Source organism: Nilaparvata lugens, chromosome 12 (assembly GCF_014356525.2).
Source record: "Nilaparvata lugens isolate BPH chromosome 12, ASM1435652v1, whole genome shotgun sequence".
Lineage (NCBI taxonomy): Eukaryota > Metazoa > Arthropoda > Insecta > Hemiptera > Delphacidae > Nilaparvata > Nilaparvata lugens.
Window position 1 is genome coordinate 6,096,634 of NC_052515.1, and position 18,026 is coordinate 6,114,659.

Genomic DNA, 18,026 nt, shown 5'->3' on the forward strand with positions numbered 1-18,026 from the left:
TCAAGTTGGTAGCCAGTGCTCAGTTGATAAACGTTAATAAACTATAACATAAATCATAGCAAAGACCTATTGGCATACAGAAATTGTTTTTATGCGAAACAAATTTTCAATTTTAATGTACCGTAATAGACTTGAGTATCACTCACACATTGATGTAATATATTGCAAACATTACGTTTGTGTACATAGGGCATTTGAACTGATAACCGAGTTGTACACGGCTATACCGTGAGGTAGTTTTAGAAAGGTCAAAAGTAATAATTTGGAATCAGGTCGTCACGGTCAGTATAAGTGAATACAGTGGTTGAAGTACACTCTTCTTCAGGTTGTATTGAGTTATACTGACAGCTCTAAATGTCAAATATGTGTCACTGATTCGATTTCTGAGTTTTACGAGTGCGAAAGTAGCTTAGTAGATTGAACTAGGTACATAATAAAACCATAAAGTAATAGGTACCTTTCTCTTCAACTACAGACACATTATTGGCTCATGGTGGGTGGTACTGTAGTTGTAATGAGAAAATACATTTTAAAACTTGTTGTAATGATTTGTCACAACCATTTTCCAAATAGCCTACCTACAATAATTCACAAGTGAAAGTTTTCTTTAGTTTTAGTTCGATACAGGATACAGCTATAAATTTATTAATAATGCAAACGTTAGCGCTACTAACTACTAACAAGTCCCACCAGTACTCATAGAATTAAAATTATTATATCAATCAATATAATAATAAATTTTATAGGCTACTCGTAGTTTCATAGAAAAATCACTGTGTTGAGTTCACCAAGCGTTGCTTAGTAGATACTTATACCAACTTCTCTAAACTCACTGTAAACTTCTCTAAAGAATAGAAAATGATAGGTCTTTAGTTAAAATTTTTTACCGTTTATGCTAAGTTGCTATCTTGATTCTGTTCATGTGACTAAGCACTATGTTTGTCAATTTATATAACCATAATGAAATAAAAACACACATATTATGTTGTCAAATTCTACACAGTTTTATTTGGTACAGGACCATGGTTTCGTGACCACACAGGCCATATTTTCAAGCTGACTTTTTATCACATTTTTGATAAAACCAGTATTGACATACAGTGAGGTTTATCAACTAGATCTATATTGGTATTGTTAACAATTCGGAGCATGATAATTATAACGATTTTCTATGGGATGTTCATTTTTCCATCCCTCAGTTATTTCCAATCTCCTAAATTTCCCTACCTAAACCTACAAAATTTCCAATCCGATTTCAATTCTTGGCTCACTATTCATACCATGATTCCAAGTATTACTTCTATCAATTTATTCTTCAAGTTACTGCTTTAGCTGTTTATATCGTTCTGAGAATCATCTCACCAATGATCAATACTGATATAATAATTATATTAATCAATATGGTTAGTCGACGAAAGTCATTGTAATTTTCGTTGCATGAATTATGGACTACTACTTTATGCGAACCAAGTTTCGATCTTCCCCAATTTTTTTCTTCCAACTAGAAGTTACTAATAACATTGTATAGTAGTTTCATCCTTGTGGAAGATATTATATGAATGCTGTTTGAAAGAATCGTTAAATATGATAGTATGGGGGAGCCCACATCCAAGCTATAGCCGTTGAGCTGAGCAGCTGCATAGGTTCTATTCGTTGTTGTTGGAGGTTTATCAATACTATAGAGTCATCTTTATCAATACTTTAGAGCAGGGATTTCCAACAAATTTTTCCCAATGACCCCCTCATCCATTTATTAAATTTATGCGGACCCCTACTACTTCTTAAATTCACAGTTATAAAAATATTTTCATCTACCGCCAGTCCTCCCCCACACTCCTAATACTCAATAGTTATAAGTATAGCAGATAATATGATGAAATAACAGAGTGAAAAATATAAAATCACTTCACTTATGGGCTACTTTATTCAAATTATTTTTAAATGTTCAAAGTTAAAATAATTTAAAATATTCAAAGTTGAAATATTTGAAAGTTTTTAATAAAGAGTACTATACTGAAGAGTACAATAAAGAGTGTTTTTATATTGTCTTTATTAATTTGAAAAAAAAATTATATGTCTTGTATCTATCATCTTTTAAATGAGTTGTCAGAATATTTAAACTTTATAGTGCAATCAGGAAGAGCCAGATTAATATTATTATCGGTTGCTTCAGACTCTGTTGAAAATTCATAGAAGTTCAAAACTCAATTCGATAACGAGAAGAAGTTGACATTTGAGAAAAATACGAACCTCATCTCTATTCAATATAAATTATACCGCTCTTTCCCTAAATTTTCGGTTTATATGTCGTGGACCCCCACAACATGCTCAGCGGACCACCAGTTGGGAACCGCTGCTTTAGAGTAACTATCTCTGAATCCAATGTGAATATATGAGCTATTGAATTAGGCGCAATATTAGAACTATCACAACATGATTAATCATTGGAGTGAATGAATATTAAGGAGATTTGACAGATCAATCAAGCGTTTCAAATTGAGGAATTTTATCTAAAGGGATAATTATTGAAACAGTGAATGTATGTTCATAGGAATCTCAATAACTTGTACTATTTAAAATATCTGTGCAGTATTTTATTAATGGAGAATTTAAAGCATAGTAAACCATACACTATGCGGTACGTATTTCTCGTAGGGATAATTTCATTATTTTATGGGCCACAGAAACTTGTTATCCATGTTGAAATATTCTGATTGACTACAACTTGAAGCATTGCTTCATACGATGAACGAATATACGGTACCATACAACTTACATAAGCAGAGACGTATAATAAATTTGTATTTAATGTAAGAGAATTCTAGTGATATTAGCGGTACAGTAATTAAAAGTACATGATTCTAGTTTACTCTTGTAAGATTCACTGTAAAATGTCAGCATTGAACGGGGAAACACTGCAAAGGAATGCTTAGGTTTGTTAGCCTCACTAAAGGTGGATTAGTGCAGGATGGAATATATGGCAGTGTGGTAGCGCATGTTGATAATATTAACTTCAAGAATTTCTGAAGTTGATGTGTTAATTATAGATTAAGTTGAGGAATATTTAATAATTTAAGGTTTAGATACATTACTTGATTTATCTTTTCCAGTACTTTTTCTCACTTCAAATTTCTATTGAAAGAGTAGAACTTAATGAACCTAATCTAATCTTGCGTCAACATTATTATATCATGCATTATAGATAATTTACTATTAACATTATTCAATTTTATTCTGGACTATAATTTATCAGGGTTTCTTCCTCTTTTTCCACTATCTTTCTCTTCTTCTTCTTTTTCCACCATCTTCTTCTTCTTCTTCTTTTCCACTATCTTCTTCTTCTTTTTCCACTATTTTCTTCTTCTTTTTCTTTTTCTTCTTCTTCTTCTTCTCTTCTTCTTCTTCTTCTTCTTCTTCTTCTTCTTCTTCTTCTTCTTCTTCTTCTTCTTCTTCTTCTTCTTCTTCTTAACATAAGCTAAACATCGACCTGACCGTTCTGTTCGTATCCTTATTCACCTTTTAATACCTCATCATTTTCTTTTCAGGTCTTCTTCTTCTTCTTTATTTTCCTCTTCCCTCTTTCCCTTCTCTTACTCTGATAACAGTCTTCTTCTTTCTCTCCCTGCTCCTTTTCCTTATCGCCATCCTCCTATTCCTTCTACTACATTTTGTCATTCTAATAATTAGAATAAAATATTCCTTCATATCCATCTGATCTGTCTCTATCTTCTCTTTCTCCCCCTCCTCATCAATCTCTTTTTCCTCTCCTTCACCTTTTATCTTCTCCTCCTCCGCCTCCTGTTTTTGTTTCTCTACCTACTCCTCTTTCTCTTTCTCAACCTACTTTCCCTCCTTCTCCTCATCCTCATTTTCCTTTTCATCCTTTTCTTTCTATTCCTCGCACAAGAATGCAGCTAGCGCACCAGCGTATGTGATGTTGTAACTGATGTGATTTACTAACCTCAGCTGGGATGAGTATTAAATCATTGCGGCAACCTATCATTAATTGAGCACTGAGCAGGTTTCGATAATGGCCCATTGAGTGACGTCATCCTCTTCTTAACTACCTCACGTCAAAAATAATTATTCGACAATGTACAAGTTATTCGAAAAAAATAACTTGTCCATTGCTGCTGCCTGCAAGCTCGCTTTGATTATCACGCACCGTTACAGCAAAAACAATCAATTTCTGATTTCTAAGAATATAGTTAATATTCAGCTTAATAAATTAGCTTGGGGTGAATTCTCAGTTCATAGTTGTAGCGTATAGTTGACATGGAATAAAATTTGTTTCAATTGTTTTGGAAGAAGATGGTACGTGAATTTTCATGAATAAGAAGTAGTTTGGAATTTAGTGATGATTTGAAGCTTAGTGTTCCAAGATTTTTTAGTGGCAATTCATACTTCATATTGATTATTGTGCATTTCACATTATTTTCTTAATCCCAAGGAGCCGTAGCAAATGACAAATAAAAACATAGCAAAAAACCGATACTAGAGACTGTCCAATAGTAATATTTATGAAAAGAAAGCTGGAGCTTCTAGTATAACTTCTAGTTGGTTGGTTGGTTCCAAGTATTGTAAAACTGGTGACGTGTTATTGAAAATGTGATGTAAATGTCAATAAAAATTTAATCAATATATTTTTGCTGATCAACTGGAGCTTATGTTCCTTATGACATCATGAAGTGTTTGTTTCACGTATCGTTTTTGGTACAAAAAGATCAGAGCTTGTTTCATTCTATCTACCTCTAGGAGAAGGTTCCAAATTTCATAACTCTTTCCGAGTAAATTACAGTTTTTAGCTTAAAATCTGGATGTGTTTTAAAATAATTATTCCGAGGCAGAGGTGGGGGTGTGAAAAAGAGTAGATAGGAAGAGAGAGAGGGAGCAAAATATGATAACACGAGTGAGAAAAAAGAATGCTATAGGGAGTGAGTGAGAGAGAGAGAGGGAGTGAGCAAGATACGTTCGGTAAACCTCTAATAACATAGCCATCTGCATCTGCACTACATGCATAGTGAAGTAGGGTCTTCAAAATGAGAAAAACCGTTATTTCATTGAATCACGACCTCCATTGATCATTTATACGGCCGATCTGAACTGTGTTCACAGGGGTCGTAGTTTGAGGAGGTGTCGGGAGGGGGTAGGTTCGCTGAAGGGGATAGTAGCTCCCGTCCGCCAAAAAGGGGTGCCACCCTAGACTATTAGACTATTGCGTTCTCTCTCTCACTCTCTACACCTACCTCACTCAATCACACACCATTGTTCAGTTAGTATGAAACGTACAATACTAATGTAATGTATTCTATATAAAATTCTATCGTACAGATGCAAAGTTTGCGAGACTGATGCACTAAGTTAGCTGCAGAAAATTTAGTTGTAGGGGAAATAGGAAGAGATGCGAGTTTTGTTCACGAATTAATATCCGTAAAGACGCATTGCACGCGTTTCGTACAAAAATTGACCGTATATTTGAAAAAGCAAATAGAGGAACTTATCATTAGCAGATTATTATGAAATCATATTCATTCGATTTATTATATTAGCGTGATTATAAACACAAAAGGCTTGGGAAGATGTCAGAGCAATTTGAAATCAATTGGAGATTAAAATAATAAGTTTCCATACTATAGAATACAGTAATGTAATACATTATTTTTCCGACGTTCAGAGGTCTTTTAGACTGGATATTCTATCCTGTACACAGTATCAAATTTCATGAAGTTGCATGATGTAGGGCCTGAATTTATGATTTGAAAATCTGGCGTGGTACACTCATACAACTTTCCTTGCTCATATTTGAAACTACGATCAGACTTCTGTATAATGTGTATATATAATTGTTTTCAGAGTACTTTTCCCTTTGTGTAAATTGTGAAATTCGATGATTTTTTTAAAGTCATCAAAACAGCTGTTCTACTGGTGAAATATCTCGACTAAGTTATGTGTTCTTTTTATGAACTGCGCTACCTACCTACCCCATGCACGAGAAGGAGGTTACTAAGTCCATTTCTCAAGGATGGGGTGGACCCCCCATTAGTTTCCCAGAAAGGAGACTCATGCCAGTTGATAGAGCTGATAAATAACTATACAGGATATGAATTTGAAAAAATCGGTAAAGTTATTTTTGAGAAAATCGTAAAAAACATGTTTTTTTAGTAATTATCCGCGATTTTTCTCAAGAATATTACGGAGCTCCTGCAATTTTCCCAGAAATGAGTTTCATGTCAGTTGATAGGGATTATAAATAGCTATCCATGGTATAAATTTGACGAAAATCGTTAGAGCCGTTTTCGAGAAAACCGTGAATAACATAGTTTTTTAGTAATCATCCGCTATTTTTACCGCCATCTTGAATTGAATTTCTTATTGTCGGATCCTCATGGTATAAGGACCTTAAGTTTGAAATTTCAAGTCAATCGGTTAATTAGGAATGGAGTTATCGTGTTCACAGACCCAAAAATCATGTTTTTGGACTCAGGGGACCTTGAAACGTATAGAAAACTTGAAATTATGGTACCTTAATTTTTTTTGGAAAGCAATACTTTCCTTACCTATGGTAATAGGGCAAGGAAAGTAAAAAAATTCAAATCGAATTCCAAGTATTACTTCTCGATTGGAAGGACACATCAAGTGTCCGATCGGATATAGTAACTACTCCTAGTACTCCTTGTACTCAAGTACTAAACCTTGGTCACACCCTGATTTGTGACAACGTATATTAGTAATATTTGTGATTTTGGAAATATTTTACAAATTTACAATTTAAAGAATGTTCTTCGCTGGCAATTATTTTAGATTCAAATAGGTGTTCCATTCAAAAATGATTCCATTCAAGATCAAATGGAACTGATTCCAAGTGGTCTGGAACTGTTAATATGTGATCAATAGGATTGCGATTAATCAATTTTTGGTTAAATCATCTGTGATAATTATTTTTTACGATGATTATTGTTTTATATGAAAATCGTATCGATATTGATTAAATAAAATTTGCACCTAGATCTGATCAAACCTTGATGATTTGCACCTAGATCAAGATCATATTATGGATTTGCACCTAAAATTTGCATCTAGATCTATGATTTTCTCGAAATCTGAGTATTAGAAGTCGAAAACCATTTCAATGTTAACTTTCCAGTAGGAAATTCTTTCCATCGAAGGAATCAGAAGCTTGAAGAGTCAGATAATGCTATTCAAATTGAAAATAAAAGTTCACTGGCATTGACTACTGTGAATGTAGATGCTCTGACTATTAAGCAGGACTTGAGTGGACTTTCAGTCGACTATTGTCAATGTGGTCGCTGACAATAAACTAAGCTCCAAGCTCAATACGACCCCAACAACAATCATGCTATAGAGACATTCACTATAACTTACTGTCAGTATTCCTTATAGATAGCACCAATTCTCACTATTGAATCAATGCTGACAATTTTAACTGAATTTCACTGTAGGAACACTGCTGTTACGTGATAAAATTCTAAAGAGGATTTTCTTTCTTGTTTTTGTTGTGCTTTTGGTGTTCTCTATACCTTTTCGTTCGTCACTGTCTTCATGTTTCTCTTCTGCCTCTTATGAATTTTGTTACTTCTTTTTCTGATTTTATCATATTTCTATTCTTCTATTCCTCTAAATTCTTGTCTTCCTCTACTAATCTTCTCTTTTTTTCTCGTCACCCTTTCTTACTGCTTTCTTCTTCTGAATGGTTTATCTTATTCCTCTTTTTCTTCTTCTTCATCATCATCATCATCTTCTTTTTTTTTATTTTCATGCTCTTATCCCTTTTCTTCCTTATTATGCGATTCATCATGTTCCTTCAAATGTTTTCCTCTATTATTTCTTTATTATTTTTCTTGTGCTTTCTCATTATTTTCTTCTCCATCATTGTTCTTGTACTTCATTCAGCTCCTGTCCTCTTGTCCTGTTTACCTTATCCTCGTTTTATAATTATTATCCTTTTTGTCCTACTACAACTACTACTACTTTTCATCCTACTTCTGTACTCTTCACTTCTACTACGTTTCCTCCTCCTCATAGTCTTATTCGCTTTCTTCTCATCTAAGTATTCCTTTCTCTGTCTTCCTCTGATTCTTCATCTTTTTCCACCTCCCCCTTTTGTCGCTTCCTTTTTCTCTCCCACTTTTTTCTTCATCCTCCTTAAGTTCCATCCTTATTTTTGTCATCCTCCTACTCCTCCTCTTCCTCCTCCTCCTTATCCTAGTGCTGCTCCTCCTCCTCCTCATTATTTGCATCTCTTTTTATCTTCCTTCTCAACTCTACCGTCTCATTTCCACTTGTTCTCTCCCTTTCCCTCTCTGACGTATCCTTTGCCTCATCACTCATTTCTTCTCACCTAAATCTCCTCCCACTTCCACTCTTTCTCTTCTTCCTCTTCTTAATACTCCCTATTGTTTTTCTTCCACTAATTCGCTCCTTCTTCTTCATGGCTTCTCTCTCTGTGTCACTCTCTCTCTCTTCCTCTCGCTCTCCTTCTTCCTAATCATCAACAGCACTTACAAAGTTGGAGGTTTAAAACCAAATACCCGAGCGTTTTATTGTGTCTGCACTGATTGAAGGTGTGGCTGACTGAGAGTATTGTCTTCTCCAGTAATATTCACTTCAATCTGTCAGCATTCCTTATATATAACTCCTATGCTTCCCATTCAACCAATGCTGACAGTCTGAAGTAAATCTCACTATACATTGTTGTAGGATTTGGTGACTCCACAAAGCTCAGCATCACTGCATCACTGCATCACTGCATCACTGCATCACTGCATCACTGCATCACTGCATCACTGCATCACTGCATCACTGCATCACTGCATCACTGCATCACTGCATCACATGTCTGAACTTCAGTTGGATTTGTAAGGGGGAAAGATTTGGTTAAAAACTAAGCTTAGTATTTTAACGTAATATCTATTAGAATATTCATTTGAAGATTTCACATATATACGGGTCTAAAATAAAAGTTGGTAATGTAAAGTAAAGTAAAGTTGGTTCATCCATTCTTAAAGATCTCATATAACACGTGATATATTTCAGAATTTACTTGAAGATTTCAAATACGGGTCCAAAATAAGGAATAAAAGTTGGTAAAGATCTTGTGTGAAGAATTTTATCATGAAATGGCCACTAAGTATAGTAATCGTACATGATGAAGCTAATTAATTAATTGACTATACTCGGACCCATCTATACACCTTATAAATCAGAGTAAGTCAGGATGATCATGATGTTTATTAGTCCCAAGATATATTTAATAGAAATTAATATCCCAAGATAATAGAAATTTTATCATGGTGAAAGTGATATTTTCGAGCTCAAAATTTAAGTGATTTTATTCTATATTTTGTGAATATTTGAAGTTTGGTTTTTGTTTTAACGGAAGTTTCATTATCAATCTATCTAAATTTGAAATTCTTTGTTTTATTCAAATTCATAGTTTCAGATTGAAGATTTGGTGTTGAAATTTAAGTGAACATAACCTACATAATATTTGGACGATTTGTGACAAAATCAGGAAATTGAAGAAGTTTTGGGCAATAGCCTGTTTTTTCTTTTCCGACTATTGTATTGTTCGCTCTATCTAATAAATAAATAAATAAATAAATAGATATAATAGTACTAAAAAATTATTGATTGATATCCATTAAAATCCATTAAAACACTAAAAAAAAAAAAAAATTCAAGTGCCATTCTTAATTTCACGGTCCATTCTCGGACTCATCATCTATACACCTTAGACATTAGAATAAATCTCTTAGGATGATCATGAACTTCAAGTGCCATTCTTAACGTCAACTTCAAAGTGTTTTTATCTCCGGCACCCTAAATAAAGGGAGAAAATCTTGGAGAAGAGACAAGAGATGGAACGCGAGTCACGTTAGGGAAAAATTAGAGAATCCCAGAGAAGAGATAGTGAGTGCGACACGAAATACAACGGATGTAGAAAAGGGGCGAAGAGAATAAGAGAAGAGACAAAGTAAATACAAGTACAGATCTAGTTTATCGTGACCATGACTGTATGTTTCGACCTTAACGGTCACTGAGGAGGTCCAAATTCCAACACTAAAACAGTACAGTACCCAACATATACTGTATGTATGTCTCCATGTTAAGTTCGGTACTGAGCCTTCCCTTGTAGAGCAGTGGTCTTCATGAAACTTCGAACCAAACATTGAAGATCAGTTATCCAAAGGATGTAAACGTACAGTTAGGTTACGATCGTGATTATGATATGGTGATATCACTACTTCAACCATTGGTTGAATGGCAACGATGATTGTATTTATATATAGGAGGTATAGTGTAATTCACTCACAACTGTCAGCCTTCCCAATACATAACACCAATGCTTCCCATTTTATAAATGCTGAAAGTTTTGAGTGAGTCCTACTACAGCGGAAGTTCGTGATGCTTATACTGTATTTGAAGAGTTGTCACCCGAGTTCACGATTCATCCAAGTTGGCAGTATGCACAGGATAAGCAGACGTGCTACATAATCTGAACTGATACTTGCTTTTTACGTCATGCTATTTACTGCAGCTTGTGGCCAAAAAAGAAGGAATATTGTCACCGGAAACTAACTCTAAACGGTACATGGATTGGAGTTGGGTTAGTGCTAACTGTGAATGTGGGTACGTGTGTTGTAGGATTTTGTAGGTCGTTTTTGCGATTTTCAATCAGGGTTTATGATGAATGAGTTACGAGTACCGTATTTAGAAATTATGGATGAACTGATATGTAGCCTAAAGTTGGAAGATTACTAAATATACACCATAAAAAAATATATAATCTGGATTCAAAACAGTTTCGTATATTTAAACCAGCAATTTTTGCGAGTTTCAATCAGAATTTCATGATGAGTGAACGGTTCACTATGAGTAGAGTAAAACCGTAAAGCACTTGACTGTCAACTCGTCAATGATGTTTCGGTTGAATAATCTTATTGGTAACTTCGCGACTTTCAATATTCAATGACGAATCACGATTCATTAATGAAGAATATTCCACGTTATTGGAGCATCTGAGTTGAGTGAACTGGAACTATAAATCATGTATCTTTGATGAGGTTTAGGTAAAAACTTGACATTGCATATGATATGACATGTATGGATGGAATGTGAGTTTTCATGTAAATGTCACTGCTACCTAAAATTATGGCAGCTCTAATTTGACCTTATTTACTGAAAATAAAGATATAAGACATGATGTGGAATAACAACCCATTTATGAGATATGAATTTTCTGACCAGTAAGTTGTTATTTGTATATTATACTGTATGTGTACAGTGGTTCTTTGGCCTGATTTAGACCTACTTGAAATAGATTTTTATCAGAGCGACAACTGTGATAATTTATATTGGTATCGTCAAAATTTTGAAATAATGATAACACAAGGGAATGAATCATTCAATAGATTATGCTTTTAAATCGGTAATTGAGTAGAATTGATCTAGTAGAAAATGTTATAGATTGATACACCTTGAACTTCAAACATTAAATTTACTATCACCACAGAATAATGGATGATAAAATCCAACATAAATGCATCGTGGAAGCATAGTGTACCCAAACAAACATATTTGAAAAACTTTCCAAACAATAGAAAAGATTAATTCAGTGAAAAATTTATTCAAATGGGAAGTTAATTGAATGGATTTCAGTGCAAAGAACTAAAACAGCCTGTCACATTCTTTGTTCAGATTCTTTACTGAGCCGATAGTTTATTATCAGTTGACTCATTATGTGATAACTCATACAGTGAATGGATTCCATAGTGTTGTTTTCAAAAACCTGTTCTCATCTGAGAATTAATTGTTAATCATACCAGGAAAGAAGATCATTCCATAACAGGAAAAGATAGCTCCATTCCAGAATCTATTGTGGTTTTGTAATAATAACAAAGTGATGCACATTCAAGGTCAGATAGACTCACGCTTTTTACTCGGAAAATACGGTCGGATTCTATTCATTTGTAATGATGACTAATTTCAACTCAATAATAGTTTAATTCAAATTGCTTGATCACTGAAAATTGAGAAGGATGTCATTGGACTAACAAAATTATTCAAATTTAACGGAGTTGTGAAGCTACCAGGCATTTTAGATTGTATGATCTTGATTTTCTTATGATGAAAAAAACTGTTGAAGCCTTGATGCCGTACTTTCCATTGAAATTCAATCAGTAAGGAAAATATTCCTGGAATAATTTCCCTAAGAGTTATGAGGCTAAATTAATACAATATTTATCATTATGGAAAATTACTAGTACCCTTTTTTTATAATTTTTCAAATAGAAATATAAAAGAAGGGTATCAGTAGTTTCAGTGATAATTGACCATTCAAGTAGCCCTACTTCATTGAAAAATAGAATATTATAGCCCACCTTCTCAAGTTTGAATTAGGTAGCTGGGTGAGTATCGTTTTTAAAATACATTATTTTTGTTTTTCATTCTATCGATTTTGTAAACTCTTGAATTCCCAAACATACATAAAAAAAGATTGGTTTAAATGGGATACTTGCCACTCATTGAATTTTATTCATAGGCATTTTACTCCAAAAACAAATCAACATCGTTACCATTAATGAAGTTGAATGGAGTTGCTTCAGTAGCTATACAAGTTTAATCAATTTTAGTTTCTATCATTTTTATTGTATTTTCTCATTGTATTCAATATATATTGAAAATAAATTTCATCCCAGTTTTTGATGGAGCTCACCTTCAAAATCCGGTCAAAACTTCAGAGGTAAGGCATGTCCTGCAAAAAAAAGAAGTCTTTTTACTACAATAATTTCAAATTGAAAACTTTCATTTCTATTATCGGGTATGCTTGAGAATTCGTTTGCAATATGTGCAACTCTCAATCGCCCAATTACACAATACAACTATTTATTAGTCACTCATTGGCAATACATTACGAATACACTCAATACTAAAATATTTCATACAAACAATTTTGTTACCTCATTTGTAGCTCAAATGTAATAAAATGACGAAACTTAAGAGAAAGTACACAGTTTTAGGCACACTTAATACTTTTACTACAACAATGCGTTTGATTACCGTTGACATGCGTATGAATTTAAATTGTTGCTCAAAAGCTACGCCCTTCTATCAAAGTTCAGTTGTTTGCAGTCAATTAGTTAATTATTGTCGGACATAAAAAACAGCATTCATATCACCTGGTTAATTGTTAACGGGTAGCTGGGGTGCTGCAAGGCAATGAATTAGCACCAACCAAGTTTGGCATATAAAGACACGCCTTCGATTATAGACTAGGTACCTATTATGTGAGTTTTATATATATATATGAAGTCAGTGTATGTTGCTTCTGAAAGAGAGGTCTGAGTATGAGATTCGATAAAGTTATGTAAAAGCTTGGACACCATGCTGGCTGTTCAGCAATATAAGCTTCCGAATGGATCGGAGTTATTTGTTATTGGGTTAGCGGCGTTTTTAATAGGTGAAGCTTGTTTCTTTAAGCACCGGAGCTTGAGTCTTGAAGCTTGGGTCCAGTTCATTTTGACTCAAGTTTATTGCACCGGTAGCTAAGTGTTATGCTGGAGCGGGATTCACTTCAAACTGTCAGCATTGGTTGAATGGGGAGCGTCGATGTTCTTTGTAATAAAAACTGTCCGAGTGATGTGAAACTCACTATAGTTATCTTGATCACTATAACTCCGGCGGTCTATCATTAAATGTTTTCACATGTCAACATACAATTACAATAAATTAGTGGCCATGTTGATAACATAAATCGGATTATTGTTGTTATCTGATTGTGATGATTCCAGTTGATAAGAGATATCTTACTTGTTTTATCTCCATCATCATCCTATACAGTTTTGGATTTTCCTCACATTTTACTAAAATCCTCTAAGCGAGATGTACTTCATTTTCTCCTCCTCAATGTTTTTCTGTCATTTCCTTCTACTTATTATTTGGCTTCTTCTTATTTTTCATCTTATTCTACTCATTTTTACTTCACTTCTTCTTTATATTTACCACTTCATTTTCAACTCATTCTCACTATCTCTTTCTTCTTCTTCTTCACCTTCTTCTTCTTCTTCTTCTTCTTCTTCTTCTCTTCTTCTTCTTCTTCTTTTTCTCAATTTCTTTCTGCCCCTCAGTCAATAAAACTGGCTTTCTCATTAACTTAAATATAATATCTCTTTCTTTTCCTACTCTAGTTCCTTTGAAGAAGTTTTTACTGTGTTACCTGGAGAAAACTTGGAAAAATACAAGCATTAGTATAAATTCCCTTATCATGGGTTGATTTCATCGTGTGTGTCACACATTTGATTCACCATCAACAGCTTTTAAACAGATTTTATTTCTTAGATATATTTTCAAGGTGCAATCATTAGAAGCTACCGACGTTATAAAACGCATGTCGAACATCATTGAATCAATACTTGGAAAGCCGATAATCATAAGTTTTTCACATTCCATCTTTGATTGGTCACTTAAATTTATTCGAGAATATCAATTTCAAAATTAACCAGTTTTTATAACTTGAGCTTTCAACTATCTTGTTTTAACGTCAAGTCAATGTTTTCCAGTATGCTGATTAGGATTTATATTGCGATAAACTGCAAAAATTTGTGAATGCACTCATCGATGGGATTTAGATAGGAATCTCTCCCAGGAGATGAGTTGTATTTAATTGTGGAGGAATAAGTTTTTATAATTCCAGTTTTTCAATAAAATCGGTAGACCGTACTTCCGGTACTGTTTTAATAAGTATTTATACACGGGCCTCCAGCTGAAAATATACTCTTGTATGGGCATTCAATTTGAATTTCAAGACACATAAATTTGACTCATCAGTTATTAGCTGATAGGAAGTGAAGGAAGATAACGCCTGAAGCAAGTATTTTTCTTGACAATTGATCCTTGAAACTAATAATTGAAAACTTGAAACTAATAATTGAAAACTTGAAACTAATAACTAAAATCTTGAAGCAGATCTTATTTATTCACTTCTAAACGAAGAAGAAAATTAATACAGTGAGGTCCACGTTATAATGGCAGTATTTTATTAACTCACTATTTGTTATTAGAAAAAACGACTAGCAGTCAGATATTTTACAATAAATGAATTAATCACTCACTGTGACGAGATCTTTCGGCAGGTTCGCCAACAACCAAGAAGATGACGAACCTGCCGAAAGATCTCGTTGTCACAGTGAGTGATTAATTCATTTATTGTAAAATATCTGACTGCTAGTCGTTTTTTCTAATAACAAAAAGTGAGTTAATAATAAGCAGTTCGTGATGGAAAACAACATTGAAGAATTTTATTAACATTGATCTTCCTATCCTTGTCTATTATCTGACAAAACAGATAGCGCTATCTAGATCTGCAACGTTGTCAGATCGCTTTTCAAAAATGTTGAAATATAATTAATTAACAAAATAATCTAAATTGTGAAAATTTATTATTTTGTCGTTGAAAGGTATATTTTCTTGACGAATAAATTTCGTAGATTATTTTTATCAAGAATGAATAAAAAAAAACATCCCACATACCGGAACCAGCTATCCTCTATAGAAGGCAATTGCAAGGGTGGCAAGGAAGAGAATCGGCAACGCTGTTCTCCTATCTTCCTCCACTGCCATTATAACGTGAACTTCACTATAACTCATATAGTACTCACTCATGGTAACATACTAAAGAGTCTGTCACACAAGATGTAATTATTAAGTAAGAGATGATGGGAGCAATGTACCTAGAATACATTGTATTCTTTGTATTCTAGGTACATTGGATGGGAGGTGGTGGGGGCACAGAATATACAGAATGGAAACTTGTAATCAATCGCCTATCTAACCAATGCTTTTTACATGACGCCAATACTAAACACGTCACGTGACCTTGGGAAGTTCCAATCCTGGTCTTCTGATTGGCTCGTGGCAGCAAATGAGATCAATTGATGCGGATCATTGAAGTGATCCGAACCTACCATCAATACTATTACAATGCGGCGCTTCCTAACAAGATGGCGGATCTTGGCGTCAGGATATAGCCAAGTTTCCGTACTGTATGTATACTGTGGTGGGGGTTCCAGGTTTGACAATCCAGGAAATTTCCGGTGGTTAACCGATTCGTCAGAGGCTGGTAGAGCTGGAAATTCCATGCACTATATTCCAAAATTCACCACAAACTACTGTATATCTATGAGAAACTAATATTTTGTTACTATTATTCTTGAATGATTCAAGCTATAAGCTTATTTTCTGGGTAAGAATGAAACTTGATTTATCTAGCGCAATATAACCGTTTCTATTTTGGAATACTGTATTTAGAAATCTCCTAACTACTGATTATCGAAAGAATAGGACATTCATAGTATGAGACATAGTACAGTTTAAGACATTCACCACTTTATACAGTGGTATTGAAAACATCAATGTTTCATTCTTCCAATTATGGAGAAATATCACAACCTCTTTTCTCATACAATCTCATTACTACCGATAATTATGCTCATTAGAAACATGTTACGCACGCTTCAAACTAAGATGCTTCTCATTGTATTTGAAATTGGGTGTTTAAAATTTAAAAATTTCATGTTGATCACAAGAAATTTGAGGATATGCCTCCGAGCTAACCAGAGAGTATAGAATGTAAACTGGCGCAACTAGAGTAAAGAAAGAATCCGGCGCAACCAGAGAGTATAGAATTCTGGGCCCAGAGAGTATAGAATTCTGGACCCAGATAGTATAGAATTCTGGGCCCAGAGTGTGTAGAATTCTGGGCCCTGAGAGTATAAGATTCCATAGGCCTACTATGGGCACATCTCGACATACCGGACATCTGCCGTAGTGTCCGAATATTCACACGCTTGCAACCAATCACACGCACACATGCACACACACACGCACATGACGAACACATTTCTTAAAGCGTGGCAAATTGAATTTCGGCCGTGTCTTATAATAATCTTGACATGAATATAGTGCAATGTTGCCAAGTTGAAGGTCTTTGTACTCATCATCTAGGTAGGCCTACTCTCTTTGAAGTAGTACTCGTTCATTTTTTGAGTCGTTTATGAGGAAATAGGAGATAAATGATAAGAGATAGAAGACATTACAATGGTCTTCATTTGAGTATTTCTTCCATTAGAATAATATAGGGTAGTCATAGGTGATCGATATTGAAGTATTCTAATAGATAATTCATTCACAAAAATATCTCGGTTTCCAAAAAAATTTCAAGCTCTCTCCAATTTCAAGCTTTTTGCGTGGCTCAACCATCTATTGTTGTAGGTTGGATGTAGTATTATAGTATAAACCTTCTATACAATACAGAATCAATCCATACAGGGAATTATAGAAAACACTTGAAAATACATTATACTTCAGCTAAGTTAAGCTTAGCTAGAAATATTTCGGGAGTTGACTGTTGACTACACCCGAAATTTTGTGAACCTGATCATCAGTTGAAATATAACTGATAAGATTAATATGAATAGGTGTACAATGGAAGTATTCAGGGAAGATATAATTATTGAAAACTTGGAAGTTCAGGATACTATACTAAATTGGATACTCTCCCGTTGAGTGTGAAAAGTGGTATTTTTGAAGAGATTTCTTGAATTATCTTCTAATTCGCGTTGATTGTGTTTTAGGAATGTTTGACAGATCAGTTGGAATGAATAGAGTAGGGAAAAATGTCAAAAACATCGAACAAATGTATAAAGAAAAAATAACAATGAAAGATACAAAAACCTAACCTCAAAAATTTTGTTCGAAGCCTTTCGCTTTGATGTCTACATGATTTCTATTCTAGGAAAGAATGTATTGATGAATGGTGAATCATTAGTATTGTAGTATGGGAATCAATTAGTTGAAGAGTTAAATAGCTTTAGTTTTATTTTAAATATCCACGAAGACCACATACTATAATTAGAATTTCAAAACTAAATGGATTTTTTTATAGTTATACCTTAAATCGAATTTTAAATGTGGAAACACACAATAAAGTATTTGAAATCTCCCTACTA

At 33.9% G+C, this 18,026-nt stretch overlaps 1 protein-coding gene across 1 annotated transcript in view; it reads right to left on the reverse strand.

The window, feature by feature from the left end:
- Window positions 1-18,026, reverse strand: part of LOC111052039 — a 79,436-nt gene that overhangs the window by 24,019 nt on the left and 37,391 nt on the right. The window contains exon 3 of the mRNA XM_039439433.1: window positions 12,737-12,775. The gene's annotated coding sequence lies outside the window, so the exon portion shown is untranslated. The remainder of the gene's footprint in view (window positions 1-12,736; window positions 12,776-18,026) is intronic.